The sequence below is a fragment of the Medicago sativa genome, chromosome 7 (genome assembly GCF_051527215.1).
Source record: "Medicago sativa cultivar Bolivia chromosome 7, Bolivia_mono, whole genome shotgun sequence".
In the NCBI taxonomy this organism is placed as follows: Eukaryota; Viridiplantae; Streptophyta; class Magnoliopsida; order Fabales; family Fabaceae; genus Medicago; species Medicago sativa.
In genome coordinates, this window is record NC_140755.1 from 55,683,934 (window position 1) to 55,696,673 (window position 12,740).

General features: G+C 36.2%; 1 long non-coding RNA gene across 1 annotated transcript; it reads left to right on the top strand.

The window, feature by feature from the left end:
* The first annotated feature begins 7,006 nt into the window (after window positions 1-7,006).
* LOC146906905 (uncharacterized) lies at window positions 7,007-9,341 on the top strand. Its single transcript, XR_015018922.1, has 2 exons — window positions 7,007-7,415; window positions 9,167-9,341. It is a non-coding gene; the product is annotated as an uncharacterized LOC146906905 (long non-coding RNA).
* The last annotated feature ends 3,399 nt before the right edge of the window (window positions 9,342-12,740 follow it).

Below are 12,740 nucleotides of genomic sequence, written 5' to 3' on the forward strand. Positions count from 1 at the left end.
ACTTTGTCATTAAGTAATTCACATATTAGATCTAGTACAAAAATATCTTAATTGAGTACCAAAATATATTATATTTAGTACAAAAATATTTTAGCAAAACTTGGGGACTAAGAAAGCACTTTCTAATAATGATTAAATTAATTATTTAATTTATCATTTTCATTTCCAAATAATAAAATATATATCAATATATATTTTTCTCTAGTGCTTATGTACCACCATTAATTAGAGGTACACCCCCACTATATAAACACTACTAATGTGTGTGTTCCATCCGATGTGGGACTTCCACTTTTTTCAATTCACACAACACTAGTTCTACCCAACATGGGAATTTGTGTTTAGTCTTTTTCAATCCACACATGTTCCAACAATTTGTATATATGTTCATTGACATAATTTTTCTGAATATTTGGAGGATTGAAGAATTAAAAGAGGATGAATGTCGAATAATTATACAAGATGTAATGTATCTGCAGATTATGTTCAAGTCTTATGTGTCTAGTGTCTCTTTGGTTCCAAGTATTTCAAAATGCATTCGCGATGGAAGGCTTGAGTTGTTGCCTGATATTGAAAGGAAGTGAAAGAATATTCACAGCTGGGAACTTTGGGATGCTGTAACATCCCGCTCTTTACCTAATGGAATTTTTATCTGACAAACGTATCAGAGGACTGATGTTCATGGAAAGTAAGTATAATGGAAATATGTATTATGTTATGTCGGCTTAAACCAAGTTAAGTATCAGTGTCGGAATTAACACGCTTGGAGCGAGGGCAATTTAGTAATTGCACGTTTAAGAGATATTTATTTGATTTTGGCTCAAAATATCTCACTTTCCACTCTTCTTTCTCTCTCTAGGTTTTGGCAAGAAATTCTTCTCCTCCTTCTCTCCTCTTTCACGCCTTCCTCTCTTCTCCTTGCCATCCAAGAATTTGATTCCATCATTATTCATACTTGAGCAAGGCTTCTTCAAGATCATAGTGAAGTATGGAAGCTTGGGTTGGATGGTTACCACTACTCTTTCTTTTCACCAAGAGAGCCTCAAGAGGTTAGGGTTTTGGTTGTGTTGGAAGAATAAGCATGAATTGTGCATGATGTGGTTCTTCATGATCAAGAAACTAGGAGAAAGATGGAAGAAGTGGGATTGATGAGCTAAAGCCATGGATTTGTGTTGAACCAAGAGCTAGAGTTTTGGATTGTTTGAGCTTGGGACTTGATGATGTTACAAGAATCTTGTTAGGTGAGTTCCATAGATAGATTACTTACCTTTGGGTTTGTTTAATCTTGTGAAGAAATAATGATTTATGTTAGTTTAGTTTTTATGAAACTTTAGTACCCTAAGCCAATCCTAGTTGATTATATGTTAAAATTGCCATGAGTTATGTTTAAATAAGTCTATACAAGTTGTTGGATGTATTTGGTGCATTACAGGGTCAAATTGGACGAGTTTTGGGTCAAAATGGCGAAAACCCGTAGCCGGAAACACCGAAAACGCAAAATTCGCAGCGCTGCGCCTGTACAAGGGCGCTAGGCACCCACACACAGGGAGCTAGCGCTAGGCGCCCTACTCCTGGCGCCAGGCGCCCCAGACAGGACAACGTTCGCGTTGTTCTGCGTTCGGGTGCTTGGGGGCAGTCGTGTGGGGGTCCGTAGCGATCGTTTCGAAGTGTTCTTTCACTGTTTTCACTTATCTTTCTACTGGAACAAGTTTGGCTTTATCAAAACTTAGAATTTATAAACGGCTTGAAACTTGGGTTTATGGCATTTTCGGTCTTTAGTAATTATTGAAACTTTGCACACATCGTCAATTGATCCTTGCGTCATTAATCGTGGCAATCTTAGCATGTATTACAAGGATGGCTCAAGAAAGTTTAAGCATGATGGGGTAGTGATGAATTAAGTAAGGGAATAACTAGAGCCTCGACATAGTAGTCGAGAACTAGTACGTTTAGTAAGAATCCTAGATTTGCCAAGACGCGAATGATAATCTCTTCGCACATGAGCAAGAATAAGTTAGCAAGTATGTTAAGCCATGGATTGATTAGTTGATCTCTCCACCATGAATAAGTATGTACAAGTATGAACATTTACCGCTAATCGGATCGATTAAGGTTCCGAGGTAAACATGTATGCATGATTAGGTTTAACCTATACGAACGACAAGACTATGACTAATAAGTGTAGGTGACATGTCTCTTGATATCCACGTCAGGGGGATACAAGGGGTTCTCATTATGAGAACGATTTAAGCCGTAAGGGACCCGCATGTCACTGAGTAACAAGACGTAGGTGCTCGTGTCTCTTGTTATCCACGCCAGGGGGATACGGGAGGTTCTCGACCTAAGGGGAACGGTTTAAGCCGCAAGGGACCCGCACGACACCGAGGGAGTCCGATGTACGTACATCGGTCATGTATGGGATTGATCTCGGGGTTACTGCACCCGGGACTATCCGTAAAATGAATCCAGATTATAATTGTTTGTTCAACGCTAACATAATTGAATGAACTTAGATACGTTTATGATTATGATTATGATTATGTTCACGAATGATAGCACGTATGATTAAGATAAGTATAAGAGCATGTGATGCTATAAGGCAAGTTCAAGTTATGTATAGAACAAGTAAAGAACATGATACCGATGACGATCTTAGGTTTCCCCTAATCGTCCGGTTTAGAATCGTGCCATGATTATGATATGTTTAGGCCTTGATACGTAGATCGTATTCTTGGCAATGCGGTTCTAGGTTCCCTTTCGACCGCCATGACACGTATAGGATGAGAAGCCTATAACAAGTGAGATATGATTATGACGGCTCTAGTATGCACTACCGTCTAAGTATGCAAGTCCCCACACACGTATAATCAACCGTCAGGTTGTAATGTAGGCACGTGGTGACCGTAGGTTTCCCCTTGAGGTTGCCTATAGCCTAGGATTTAGGGGAACTCACTGAGACATTATGTCTCATCCCAATCCTTATTTGTTTCAGATAAACAGGTTGGATTAGCAAGCTAGTAGCCGGATGGATATTGCGACAAGTGTTCGTTTGTACCGCGGCAAGATGTATGGATAATCAAGGTGGCATATAGTATGATTATGAAATTGAGTTGTATTTATGTTGTACAAACACATTTGTTGTATAATAAATTATTCATTCGAAGTTTTAATTGTTGTATATTTTAATGTATCCAGTACTAATATTAACGCACGTGCCTGACTTTCTAGATACGTCTGGTATGGGTGTTACAATTGGTATCAGAGCAGGTCGATTCAGACCGTGCCTTGGGTCATTAAATTACAACTGAGGAAGTGGGACCATTGGGTTCCAGGTAAATGTTCTAGTTGTTGTTGTTAGTTGAGCTTGATCAACTCAATTTAGCATTCAACGATTAGAATAGATGCCTGAGAGCTGAATAGGACCCAGGAGGAACGAAGTATGTGATGAAGTAGTTTGATCGTGCCAAAAGGTGGCCGGTGAACTAATCAAGTAGAAGTGTGAATCCTCCGGGAATGTAAGACATGTTAAGAAGGAACGTTCCAACAATATTGGGTAAGATGTTATTGATACTTCGTGTACCCATAAGTGAAGAAGTTGGATATATATCTAAGCATGACCGGAGATTTCGGTAAGAGTGGTTGTTGGAACGGGTTTATGATATTTTGGAATGTCAGTATAAGGTTACAAGATAGTTGGAAGTCGACATATGTTGACGGAGTCATCAGGCTCTCAGGAAGGGTATTATATGGATGAAGTTAAGGACATGTATGTTTGGAAGTTGCGTAAGTGGCAGCGCAATGAGGTAAGTTATTCGTAGTGGAGAAAGATTTATGTTGTTAGAAGTACGGCATTGATTTCCGATGTGCCAAGAATTGTATCAGAAAAAGGTTGATGTTGCCATGCAAATGTTATAGAATATTTCACGGTGATAGGAATGAATGATGTGCATTGTATGCTTGAGAAAAAGAATTTCATGTAAAGAATGTTTTCTGAAAAATAGAGTTGGAGAAGCTCACCAATAGCAAGCCTGGGACGAGATTTTCTGTTTTCTATCAATACGTTCCAATGGTTTGCAATGATTATTGGGGAGGTGTCTTCACAAAAAAAAATCTTTTATATGACGAAAATAATTTATGACATCAAGTAACGAATGCATATCATATCCTAAGTTTTTCAAGGAAAAGACATGGGCAACCATCAACGAAATCGATACGATTTAAGGTAGCTTTGGAGGTTAATGTGTCGAGTCAAGAACAAGCCAAGACCAAGAGTATAGATGTTCTGGCATTTAAAAGGAAAGTCACAAATGTATATGCTTGAAGTATGAAGTAAGAAGTTAAAGCAGTGCAAAGTTATGAGAAATCAAAAGTTTCTCAGATTTTGAGGAATTGTGATGTATTTTTTCGAGTCTATGTTTTGCTTAATAGACTTGCTAAGGCTCGATATGATGTCGAATCATAAAGTTTAAATAAATTTTAGAAAGATTTACGTGTATGGGTGATGGAAGTTGACATTTTGAAAATTCATGAGATTTTCTAGGAACCGGTTTGCTACGAAACTCGTAGAGCGAGCTAGACTCATTCAAAATTTAGATTTGATGACGCGTATGTGTTATCAACTCGTTCTATGATTTTAGAGTAACAACCGGGGCCTAAACACAATATTTATGTATAAAGTAGAAAATTATCAACGTCAATGACCCGTGCGCTAGTTTACGAAGTTTTCTTTAAATGAAAAATCAACGAGCAAGCAATGGTATTATTAAGCAAAAGGTAGTATGAGAGAATGCGAAGGTACAAGGTTAGATGTTTAAGAAAGGATATGTTCAAGTACAAGACGAGGTTGTCAGAGGAAATTGAGTTACTCGGAAACAAGTTCAAGTATGCTATGTTTAACCTTTCAGGTAAATCCAACTAGTAAGAACGTAAGGTTTACCCCTGAGTCAAGTATTATGAGCATAAGACAAATTATCATGAGTTTGAATTTACAAGACAAGTGTAAGGTTGTGATGTTGGTTACAACATGGAAGATCTTGAGAACAGTTCAAGAAGTTAGTATTCAAGTGGTAATTAGGAATATGAAGTCTCAATTGCTCTAACGGATTAGAGTAATTATTTAAGCCAACCGGTGGGAATCAAAGTAGCGTCATGGGAGCTAATTGTTAAACACGAAACACGGGAGTTTTAGTGTGTATGAAGCTTCGTGAAGAATTTTCGGTTGGTAAGGCAAGTTTATCAGAAGCATCATAAGACAAGTGAAGAGTTCTTGATGTGATAAGTAAGTATGGATGTTTATATAAATAGCATTGGCTAAGGTAAAAGTTTTAAGTATGTGTCATCATTTAAGTAAGATGAAAATGATAAGAATTGCCCTATGTAAATTGGTCAGGATGCACAAAAGATGATAATGTTGAGAATCAAGTTTAGTGTTCCGAAGAAGAGGAATAAGTTTATGTTAAGAGGTCCAAGGATTTCCTATGGATATGTAAGCGGTATGGCAAGTATGGATATCGGTTGAACAAGGGAAGAATTTATCTTCGAAGTTACGCATGTTATCATAAGAGAGAAGCAACTTTTGAGTGAGGTGTAAAGAGATTCATACTCATGTTTGCAATACTTGTTAAGTGAAAACGATACTTGTTAGGACCTGTCAAGTCATGATTTTATAACTTCTAAAGCTAATATTGGTATTATGGAACTTGGGAACAATGTCTTTATTTAAACTCATAGAATTATATATTTTCGAAACTGATGAGATACGTCGTAAGTGAACTCACTTAAGACGTACAAAAACTTCAGAACCAACTTGTCGTGGACAAGTTTTGGGCGAGTTGTTAAATCTTTTTCCAAAAATATCGAAACTCGTCCAGTGGTTCCTTTATACAATCAGTTTTGGAAATGATAAAATCTTTTTAGTCATGTATAAATTCGTTCCAAGAACCTGAATACCAAAGTTTAAGAAAATTTCTTTAAGCAAGATGCTAGAACACGTATCGTTATCATTTAACAAGTAGTGGCAATTCAAATTATGCACACGTTATGGAAACGATAATGTTCGTATGAAGCCAATATCATGTAGGATACACAGAAGTGTATTAAGAGTATACGATGTATGTGCAAGTGGATGTGCTGGTAAGTTTCAAGAGTATGTGAACCATGATGTTAATTAATAGATTGTCAGATGAAGTGGTGAGTTGATTTCACTTTTTCATGTCAAGCTATATAAGTTACCCCCTTAGTACGGGTGATAAGATGCAATAAGATTGCAATGAGATTGAAGATTTCCTAAGACTCAGAAAGGGATAAGTGATTCGGGAAATTGTCTTTTGAGTAATGTACGTAAGAGGCATAAGTCGCAAAGTGCGGTAAGGAAGATTATGAATGTATGAAAAGATATTTTAATGTTGCAAGTAAGCACTGCAGGGCAAACCTGGTTTCCGGTAGGATTCCAGTTAAAAAGGCAAATCCTGAGTGTTCATGCTTACGATGAGATATCGTTATGAATGGTTTATGTTAAGCGGGTAAGTTATGAGTTCGAGGCAATAAGTCTTTGTATAACAAGGAAAGTTCCAAGTCATGATGTGCTAAGTTAACTCTAAATTTTGAGAGATATTAAGGCCAAGAAGGTTATGTTCAGTTGCATGTGGGTTAAGAGACAAGATGAGGACAGGTTACGACGAACCCTTGACTATGTATGAATATGGTTTAGACCATAGATGGAAATTTTGTCATGATTATTGGTAGTCAATATCTAAATTTCGAGGACGAATTTTTTTTAAGGGGGGTAGAATGTAACATCCCGCTCTTTACCTAATGGAATCTTTATCTGACAAACGTATCAGAGGACTGATGTTCATGGAAAGTAAGTATAATGGAAATATGTATTATGTTATGTCGGCTTAAACCAAGTTAAGTATCAGTGTCGGAATTAACACGCTTGGAGCGAGGGCAATTTAGTAATTGCACGTTTAAGAGATATTTATTTGATTTTGGCTCAAAATATCTCACTTTCCACTCTTCTTTCTCTCTCTAGGTTTTGGCAAGAAATTCTTCTCCTCCTTCTCTCCTCTTTCACGCCTTCCTCTCTTCTCCTTGCCATCCAAGAATTTGATTCCATCATTATTCATACTTGAGCAAGGCTTCTTCAAGATCATAGTGAAGTATGGAAGCTTGGGTTGGATGGTTACCACTACTCTTTCTTTTCACCAAGAGAGCCTCAAGAGGTTAGGGTTTTGGTTGTGTTGGAAGAATAAGCATGAATTGTGCATGATGTGGTTCTTCATGATCAAGAAACTAGGAGAAAGATGGAAGAAGTGGGATTGATGAGCTAAAGCCATGGATTTGTGTTGAACCAAGAGCTAGAGTTTTGGATTGTTTGAGCTTGGGACTTGATGATGTTACAAGAATCTTGTTAGGTGAGTTCCATAGATAGATTACTTACCTTTGGGTTTGTTTAATCTTGTGAAGAAATAATGATTTATGTTAGTTTAGTTTTTATGAAACTTTAGTACCCTAAGCCAATCCTAGTTGATTATATGTTAAAATTGCCATGAGTTATGTTTAAATAAGTCTATACAAGTTGTTGGATGTATTTGGTGCATTACAGGGTCAAATTGGACGAGTTTTGGGTCAAAATGGCGAAAACCCGTAGCCGGAAACACCGAAAACGCAAAATTCGCAGCGCTGCGCCTGTACAAGGGCGCTAGGCGCCCACACACAGGGAGCTAGCGCTAGGCGCCCTACTCCTGGCGCCAGGCGCCCCAGACAGGACAACGTTCGCGTTGTTCTGCGTTCGGGTGCTTGGGGGCAGTCGTGTGGGGGTCCGTAGCGATCGTTTCGAAGTGTTCTTTCACTGTTTTCACTTATCTTTCTACTGGAACAAGTTTGGCTTTATCAAAACATAGAATTTATAAACGGCTTGAAACTTGGGTTTATGTCATTTTCGGTCTTTAGTAATTATTGAAACTTTGCACACATCGTCAATTGATCCTTGCGTCATTAATCGTGGCAATCTTAGCATGTATTACAAGGATGGCTCAAGAAAGTTTAAGCATGATGGGGTAGTGATGAATTAAGTAAGGGAATAACTAGAGCCTCGACATAGTAGTCGAGAACTAGTACGTTTAGCAAGAATCCTAGATTTGCCAAGACGCGAATGATAATCTCTTCGCACATGAGCAAGAATAAGTTAGCAAGTATGTTAAGCCATGGATTGATTAGTTGATCTCTCCACCATGAATAAGTATGTACAAGTATGAACATTTACCGCTAATCGGATCGATTAAGGTTCCGAGGTAAACATGTATGCATGATTAGGTTTAACCTATACGAATGACAAGACTATGACTAATAAGTGTAGGTGACATGTCTCTTGATATCCACGTCAGGGGGATACAAGGGGTTCTCATTATGAGAACGATTTAAGCCGTAAGGGACCCGCATGTCACTGAGTAACAAGACGTAGGTGCTTGTGTCTCTTGTTATCCACGCCAGGGGGATACGGGAGGTTCTCGACCTAAGGGGAACGGTTTAAGCCGCAAGGGACCCGCACGACACCGAGGGAGTCCGATGTACGTACATCGGTCATGTATGGGATTGATCTCGGGGTTACTCCACCCGGGACTATCCGTAAAATGAATCCAGATTATAATTGTTTGTTCAACGCTAACATAATTGAATGAACTTAGATACGTTTATGATTATGATTATGATTATGTTCACGAATGATAGCACGTATGATTAAGATAAGTATAAGAGCATGTGATGCTATAAGGCAAGTTCAAGTTATGTATAGAACAAGTAAAGAACATGATACCGATGACGATCTTAGGTTTCCCCTAATCGTCCGGTTTAGAATCGTGCCATGATTATGATATGTTTAGGCCTTGATACGTAGATCGTATTCTTGGCAATGCGGTTCTAGGTTCCCTTTCGACCGCCATGACACGTATAGGATGAGAAGCCTATAACAAGTGAGATATGATTATGACGGCTCTAGTATGCACTACCGTCTAAGTATGCAAGTCCCCACACACGTATAATCAACCGTCAGGTTGTAATGTAGGCACGTGGTGACCGTAGGTTTCCCCTTGAGGTTGCCTATAGCCTAGGATTTAGGGGAACTCACTGAGACATTATGTCTCATCCCAATCCTTATTTGTTTCAGATAAACAGGTTGGATTAGCAAGCTAGTAGCCGGATGGATATTGCGACAAATGTTCGTTTGTACCGCGGCAGGATGTATGGATAATCAAGGTGGCATATAGTATGATTATGAAATTGAGTTGTATTTATGTTGTACAAACACATTTGTTGTATAATAAATTATTCATTCGAAGTTTTAATTGTTGTATATTTTAATGTATCCAGTACTAATATTAACGCACGTGCCAGACTTTCTAGATACGTCTGGTATGGGTGTTACAGATGCCATAATGAAACCTCTAAAAATGCTAACTTGTATGACAATGGAATTTTTCATTTTATCTTTGAAGAGAACAATGGAAATTATTGATTCTGAGAATTCGCAAATGATAGACATTACGAAAGGTTGGTGTGCAAAAATGTATGTTGCCTGCATATTATATGGATATATACTTCTTAAAATCAGTTTCGTTGAGATATTAACTAGAAAAATGGCAATCTTTATCTTACCATGATCTTTATATTGGTCATGTAGCCTTTTGACACTTCGCAGATCGAAAGCCATGTTCTTTTGTAAGCAAGAAAGTGAAATTGGAGATTTGAAAGATTATGTAAATGGGCTTTGAACGACCAAAGTTAGTGTTTACCGTTGGATGGTTGGTTGTGAATAAAGTTTGGTACCAGGGTGAGTTACCTAAATCACGGTGAGCCACCATCATTTCGTAAAAGTTACCCTTTATAGATTTTGCATAATCACAGTGACTCATCGTGATTTTGACAAATCCAACCTAATACCAAACATGCACTTGATTGAGCTGCATGTTGATGATAAGTTTATTGAAGCTTTATTTACTAGAATAAAGAGACTACTCTGAGAAGGTCTTGCTTTTGGAACTTTCCCGTGAATGCCGAAGATTTCATTGACATGTAAGCTTGAAGATCTTGAAGCAAATTGAAGGAACATGTTGCAAAATAGATTCAAACAAAATGAGTTTACTCTTAATAATTAGTGTATAGTTTTAATGTTTGGTTGGTTAGTTAAGAGAGATTTCAATTAGTGTCAAATTCATACCAACACAAAAATGATTCAAATACAACTCAGTACTTTGAAGTAAATAAATAGCAAGGAGGAGAAGACATAAATGTCTTTGTTAGAGCATGAACACTATCGTTTGTTAACCTCCTAGTGAACGCAACATAAAATTTTATAATGTTCAAACATTTTTTCTTCTTCTGAATATTTATTTACTTCCAAAGAAAACGTAATGGCATCAATCCCCCACAATATATTGTTTGAGATATCATCTCTAGTTCAAGTGAGAAATATTTTGCATTGAAATAAGCTCAATACATTATTAAAGGGCGATTTTTGTTTTTTCCTAACTAGATTTCTCCCAAAAGATTCAATGGGAACATTTATGAGTTACACACCAGGACCGTTTGAACGTTTTTACATAGGTGTTCTCAAATTCTTGACTAAATCAACTCAGATTTTATTTTGTCATCAGTCAATAGTTTTATTCTTTTATCATTCTACAATTAAATTACAATGTTTAATAGCAACTCAACAACACAAATTTTGTTGCCTTTCCAATCCTAGAGCAACTACATATGCATGATTATGTAGCTCTCAAAGTTCTTCTTGAATGCGATGACAACAACAATAGCATTGTGTTTAATTTTTAGGATTACTCAAATGCATTTTGATTTTCAAATTTGGATGTAAAGTTTATGTACCAAAGAATGATGATTTGATGAAAAATGAATTAACTTTTTATTGGTAATAAGAGTTTAAAATTTGACATGTATGTGTTTCATAATGAATTTGTTAATCTCATCTCATCTCATCTCAAGTTTGGCAAACAATCTCAGTGGCTGAGATTTGTTGGAAGTATGATGGGGAGCATATTCAATTAGATATATGACTAATGAGGTGAGCTATTTATGTAATTTGTTTCAAGCTTTAATGACTAGCTGGAGTTCACATTGGAAATTCACTGACAATTACATGACATCTTATTCTATTATGTATCTTATTGATATGGTTTCTTAGATGCATGCTGCATGGAAACATAGTTTCTTAGATGCATGCTGCATGGAAACATAGAGGGAGATTATATGTACTCCACCAAGTCATCCACAATGGATTAGCTCTTCCATGAGCAGATTGGAAAATACTCCAACTTAGTTGAGACTAATGTATTGTCAAATGGCTTAAAATAAATAACCATGTTTCTACCTAATTTTTTTGAACAATACACTGGGCTCTAAGGCTGAGGCTTTGCGACATTAATGGATACTAAGAGGAACCTATCCATTCATAGCTGTTGAAGAGAATAAAAAAAAAATCTGAGATTGTGGTTGATTGTTGCTACTTGTGATATGAATTAAAAACTGACTTTGAATACTGTGGGTTTCTGAAGGAGTTGCTGGGGAATGAGGAAGTACAAGAAAAATTATCTAAGGAGTTTCTGGACATTATGAAGTTCTTTAACTTCTATGTTGTGGTATGTATGCAACATAAATGTATAGTTGTTCTTTAGCATCGATGTTGTGGTGTGTATGTAACCGAAAGATATAATGTGTGTGTATATCTATATATATATATATATATATATATATATATATATATATATATATATATATATATATAAAAGAAGAATTTATGTTGTTAAAATGATTTTGAAAAAAATAGTAATAATGTAAAAGAAATATAAATAATGAAATGAAAAGTGAGACATAATTGGGTTTTGAAGTATTTTCTTTCGATGGTTAAATTAACTTATAAATAAGTACAAGAGGGAACAGATTTGATGGTTGCTTGTTGGGGTCGACATCAGTCGATTGCGATCGATTTTTGGGTGAAAAAATTACAAAAAAGATTCTTTTTCCAAGATTCTCCTATACAAGTTGTGAAGTATAGGATAATCTTGGAAAAGTTACAAAAAAGAGGAGGGAAACACGACAAGAGCTTCTTCAAAGAAAAATAAAATAGTTTATACTATAAAATGTAAGTAAGCATAAGTTTATATTTATTATAGGTTTATTAATAAATGTTAAATTTTTTTCGTAAGTTTATTTTATTATTATAATTACATTATATATTATTTTATTAATATAATATTAAAAAAATAGAAAAAGATAAATTATTATTAATTAAAGTGGCACAATTGTGCATAATATTAAAAAAATAGAAAAAGATAAATTATTATTAATTAAAGTGGCACAATTGTGCATTTTACAATTACTACTAACCCCTCAAGATATTAGCTTCTCAAATTGGCACCAGGGAGAATTGAACTTGAGACCTTGAGGAAAGTGGCACAATTGTGCATTTTACAATTACTACCAACCCCTCAAGATATTAGCTTCTCAAATTGACACCAGGGAGAATTGAACTTGAGACCTTGAACTTGAGACCTTGAGGATGAGTACACTCCAAGGTCCGAAGCCAATACCTCCAAGCCAACCCAGCTGAGTTCATAATCAAAGAAAAATTAATAAGACTTATTAAGAAGAAAAGGGAAAAAAATCTAAATATAATAAATATTTTATTGTTTCAAATTTTTTTTTTAATTAAAGATAAAGAATGTAGA